The sequence below is a fragment of the Cynoglossus semilaevis genome, chromosome 18 (assembly GCF_000523025.1).
Source record: "Cynoglossus semilaevis isolate Cse_v1.0 chromosome 18, Cse_v1.0, whole genome shotgun sequence".
Taxonomy (NCBI): domain Eukaryota; kingdom Metazoa; phylum Chordata; class Actinopteri; order Pleuronectiformes; family Cynoglossidae; genus Cynoglossus; species Cynoglossus semilaevis.
In genome coordinates this window covers 13,694,362-13,700,361 of record NC_024324.1, presented here as the reverse complement: position 1 = coordinate 13,700,361, position 6,000 = coordinate 13,694,362, and positions in this window count along the sequence as shown.

Below are 6,000 nucleotides of genomic sequence, written 5' to 3'. Positions count from 1 at the left end.
AACAAAAAATGGCAAAATATGACAGAGAGAGATGTGATCTGATAGCAGTCACAGGGGAACTGTGTTCAAAGCTCGTATGTCAAATGTCAGCATGCAAAGTCTTTGGGTTTAGTTCACCACATCTGCACGTTGATACTGTGATGCCCCTATTGTACGATGAACCAAAGCTAGGCTATATGCTAAGTATCCGCGTCCCAATTTCCCCAACGCACCAGATGTTCGGATGCGACACTCGGGGGAACAGGAAAATATCATGATTAAACCCAGGAAACTTTCAATTAGTTGCTCGAAGTCAACTTCACAAAGAAATAAACCATCTGTCAGTAAATAAAACCTTGCTTTTGGAATATGTTACGCGCTTACATAAGAAAATATTTAACATATCCAAGTTTCCTTTCCCTCAGGCTCTGGTTCTGTAATAATTGCGGTGCGGATTTCCTCAGGAGAATTTAAAAATGTGTGTGTGTGAGTAGCACACACCCACCAGACCATCTCCTGACATGCCGAAGAGTATCTCTGGAGAGAAGCAGCAGAGTGCAGTGCAGTTGAACGCCCACAGAGTCAGTCGGAGCCGTGGCAGTCTGTCTGCTCAGCCAGACTGTTCAGGAAGTTGGGAGTTCATCCAGCCCAGTCAACCTTGTTATCCAGTGAAAAAAAAAATCAAGATCTGCTGCACATTAGAGTCGGCAGCAGTGTGTAAGTTGCGCCCACTTATCCCCCCTGAGGACTGGTGTGGTAAGGAGACACAGTGCACACTTTTCCTTCTCTGGGTCAGTGTTTCTGAGCGAGGGAGAGAAATTAAAACATTTCAAATCATGATTTGTCTAAAGTCGACAAAGACAGTTTTTAAAACTTGCACACAGAGAGTGATGAAAGCTTCAAAGGGAAAAAAAGATGGCTATAAATAGAGTAAAAGTACTATGAAATATTCAGAGGTGGAAAAAGTACTACAAAATAGAATTAGGTAAAAAATATCTTTACTTTGCTTAAATTCTCAATAATTCAAGTAAAAGAAAGAGTACCCATCTAAAAATATACTCAAGTAAAAAATACTTAATTTAAAATTGACTTTGAGTAAAAGTTACTTTGAATTACTTACAAAAAAAGACGAGTCATCCATCCAATCTGCTTTTTAATCAACAGTTCAAATACCAGTGGTAGAAATTGAGAGTTCTACAAGTGACAGCTCTGTCCACCGGGGGCAGACACAATTTACATCACATTATAAAGTTATTTCCTCCTCGTATGTCAAATGTCAGCATGCAAAGTCTTTGGGTTTAGTTCACCACATCTGCACGTTGATACTGTGATGCCCCTATTGTACGATGAACCAAAGCTAGGCTATATGCTAAGTATCCGCGTCCCAATTTCCCCAACGCACCAGATGTTCGGATGCGACACTCGGGGGAACAGGAAAATATCATGATTAAACCCAGGAAACTTTCAATTAGTTGCTCGAAGTCAACTTCACAAAGAAATAAACCATCTGTCAGTAAATAAAACCTTGCTTTTGGAATATGTTACGCGCTTACATAAGAAAATATTTAACATATCCAAGTTTCCTTTCCCTCAGGCTCTGGTTCTGTAATAATTGCGGTGCGGATTTCCTCAGGAGAATTTAAAAATGTGTGTGTGTGAGTAGCACACACCCACCAGACCATCTCCTGACATGCCGAAGAGTATCTCTGGAGAGAAGCAGCAGAGTGCAGTGCAGTTGAACGCCCACAGAGTCAGTCGGAGCCGTGGCAGTCTGTCTGCTCAGCCAGACTGTTCAGGAAGTTGGGAGTTCATCCAGCCCAGTCAACCTTGTTATCCAGTGAAAAAAAAAATCAAGATCTGCTGCACATTAGAGTCGGCAGCAGTGTGTAAGTTGCGCCCACTTATCCCCCCTGAGGACTGGTGTGGTAAGGAGACACAGTGCACACTTTTCCTTCTCTGGGTCAGTGTTTCTGAGCGAGGGAGAGAAATTAAAACATTTCAAATCATGATTTGTCTAAAGTCGACAAAGACAGTTTTTAAAACTTGCACACAGAGAGTGATGAAAGCTTCAAAGGGAAAAAAAGATGGCTATAAATAGAGTAAAAGTACTATGAAATATTCAGAGGTGGAAAAAGTACTACAAAATAGAATTAGGTAAAAAATATCTTTACTTTGCTTAAATTCTCAATAATTCAAGTAAAAGAAAGAGTACCCATCTAAAAATATACTCAAGTAAAAAATACTTAATTTAAAATTGACTTTGAGTAAAAGTTACTTTGAATTACTTACAAAAAAAGACGAGTCATCCATCCAATCTGCTTTTTAATCAACAGTTCAAATACCAGTGGTAGAAATTGAGAGTTCTACAAGTGACAGCTCTGTCCACCGGGGGCAGACACAATTTACATCACATTATAAAGTTATTTCCTCGTTTACATTTGAAAACAAAGAGCTGGCTGAGATGTGGCCGAGGATTTTCTTTCTTTTTTCTGAGTCCTCTGTTCGACAGGAGCTCTCTGCTTGGCAATCCTCAACCATCGTCCGACGACAGGCTAGCGGCTAGCCCGTCACTTAGTCGACGTTATCTGGCTACAGTTAAAATAGTGGGAAATCTGCTCGCACGCAGTTTTCTTTCAGTTAACGCAGATAGTTTTTTCCCTGGTTTAATTTTTTACTTCCAATGCAGTGTAGTAAAATACTCACAAAAACTACTCGATTACATTAACTTGAGTGAAGGTAACTCGTTACTTTCCACCTCCGGAGTGATATCAGGAAAGGATGACCTATTCAATCACTGACATCCAGAGGCTAAGCCTGTCATGTAATTAGATAGTCTTTTATACCTCCCTGGCTCTGTCTCATCTCTTCCCCTGCATATTCAATGAAACACACACACGCGCGGTGTCTCTACTGCCAACACACACTTTCAAATAAAAGAGGATGTACATTAACAAAGAGGCCATTCTCTGTCTCCCTCAATAATGGGACCTGTGTTGCCTGGGTTGATGCACGTAGGGTGATGCCCTCCTCGGTGAAATGTGACGGGCGTGATTGTTGAAATGTTACACGGATCAAAGCCGAACGCAGCCAGACTTGAAAGGAAGGGAAGAGATTTAGGATAATAAGATGAGGAACGGTGGCAGAAGGGTGAGAGGATACTGAAGGGAACTGTCAAGGTTCATGGTGAAAAGATAGGAAAAAGGCAGGAAAGAGGGGTGGGATTACAAAGTGACAAAAGATATTTAAAAAAAAAGGGGGTGAGGTATTTTTAGGTGAGGTTTGTGGCTGAGTTGTTGTCAACAGGAGGATGCCGAGATAGTAATAAGAACCCATAAATATGCATGCAAGGTGCAACACAAATTGGCCGTTAATAAGTTAAGTGCTTCCCATCATGCTACTGATTACGGATTACTCTAAACGTGTGCTAATCTACTGTAGGTGTGAGAAACGCCTGTGTTTTTTAAAACCAAGTCTGTCTAAAAAAAGAATGAGCCTCTTTTGGGTGATAAAAGCTGGAAAGCAGTTTATTTCCCTCTGGGATATAACTGGCATTCTCTTACCGTGAGAGGTGAGAAAGGGAGGCATGGCAGCTTTCCCCCGGCTGTCTCTTTCTGTGTGTTGTGTTTATGTGTGGAGTTGAAGGCAGAGAGCGTGGCCTCTGCGGTTATCTGATTTACCGTAACGGGCCTTTTAGGCCTGTGTGATGGGTTGCTCCGTCCCCGCTGCACTGTCCTCCACAGAAATTAAAGTCTTAGATCCTGGGCCAAGTGACAGTGTGGTGTGGAGAATAATTGAAGATTGGGTTTACCTTTTTTTTTTTCTTTTTTTTTAAATTTTGTGTTATATATGAACGTAATTTTAGTAACATGCCATCATATCTATTGAAATTCACCTTAAAGCAGGGGGTGTCAAACATAAGGCTCACGGGCCAAAAACAGCCCGCTCGAGGGTTTATTGCGACCCACTTGGTGAATGTTGAAAGTGATATATATATAGTAGCAGTGTAGGCTACTAAAGGTCAATTCTGCATTTTTAAAGAAAATTTAAAAAAATCTGCTGTTTCTAATCCATTTATTTTAGGATAATCCAGGATAGTAGATATAAATGACCTTTTGTCAGGAAATAGGCATGAATTTTAATCTTTTTCTCATAGGTCACCTGCCTTCATCACACTATCTTGTTCCCCCTCCACTGCCTTCCAATGGTTTTTACTGTTAGATCCTTTGTATTTTATGTATACATGTGTACTGATATTTTGGTTTTTAAGGTGGAAATTAAGTAAATCTGTGCAGGCATCCTAGGTTTCTTGAAAACGATTCATCTCTTATCCAAGATGCTTCTTGAGTTCTAACTCATCTGAGGACTGAGGACGGTTACGTTTTTAGCAAAAGAACTCAGGACAACATTGTAGGTAGCTGACCGTTGTGGCATTGAGTGTTCTTTTCTGTTGAGCGATGGTTTCGTAGGGTAGATTCCTTTAGTCCGATTTCAAAACATATTTCACAAAACGAAGGAGACGCTCTGATTGGCCCTTACCTGGTCGTTTAAGGTCAGCCTTACACATGCGCAAAAGCTGGGGTGGAAAAAAAAAAGCATAATATCAACTTTCCTTGTTAAGGATTATGACGGTTCTTTGTCTCATCCCTCTTTACACTGTCTCTCCTCAACACTTAAGCAGGGAGGGAGGGAGGGAGTTTGTAGCTCGGAGGCAGCCACGGCAGATAGTAAATTTAGTTTAAGTCTCCACAGAGTGAGGAGACGGAGTATTTTTTTTTTTTAATACCTCGCTGCCTTTCTCTGTGCACAAAAGCATGCCAAGTCAGCGGTTTTGTGAAAGCTCCTCGGCCGACCTTGATGACACTCCGCCGGAGTGAGCGCACTTCAGCGCCGAAGGATACACGCAGACTTGTCTTGGGGTATTTAAAGTCAATAGAAATAAAGAGAAGCAGATTTCCCGCAGAACAAAAGGGCGACAGCACATCCTGGCCCTGTAATGTTTGTGTTTTTATGGCAGCACTTGGCCACGTGTCACTTTCAAAGCATTAGATGCCACTCCACGTGGATGGGTTAGGTTACAGTCTTCAGCCAACCATTGCTAAAACCCACAAAAAATCGATTTTTTTTTTTCAAATTTTTTGCACATTTCGTAATGTCCCCACAAGGGGAAGCTAGTGAAGTGAATGAAACTGCCGTTATAGGGAGTGCGCTACGTGAAAAATGTCCTATATAAATTTAATGGACCTGCAAAAGCTCAGATCAAAAAAAAGGCTGAGTCTCTTCTACAACGCGTGGCATTCCCGAAGTTCATGAACTACCAGACGCAGAAAATTACCCCGAGCAAAGTGGAGGAGAAGTTTCTGTCTACTTTTGCAAGCAATTAAAGCATGAAGTGAGTGGGAACACAGTGAGCACGGAACAAACACCTGTTTAAAGAGAACACGTAGTCCCTTCAGCTGCGTACCCGACACCACCGGGGGCAGATTTCCGCACGTCATTCTTTTCCCCTCATCTGTCATTTATACACATTGGGCTTAATTTTCGTCTGATTCATAGCAAACACCGTCAGTTAGAGTAGTTGCTGGTGACTCTCCATAACACAGAGGTTACCAAAGTGGGGGGCGTGCACCCTGTGGGGGGACGCGTGTCATTGCAGGTGAGGGCTGCACAGGGAATGAATGAATGAAAAGTAATGCAGCATATTGTCCAATGCTCGATGTTTAACTAAGAGACTGGCAAAACAAACTGATTGGTTAAAGGTGGTGTAAAATTAATATTTGATAATAATAATATATTAATATTTTTGTGTGTGTGTCTCATTTTATGTTTTATATTTTGTTACTTGTGACTGAGTGTATTAGGGTGCAGATTATGGTTTCTCAAAGTGTGGCGCTGCACCAGCTGCCACAAGGGGGCGCCAGAGTTAACATTTTTTTAAATGGGATTTTTCCACAAAATAAATACGGGAGGCCCCGGGGGTGTACATAGTACATAGAATTACTAGCTTGGAAAAGTTTTGCACGT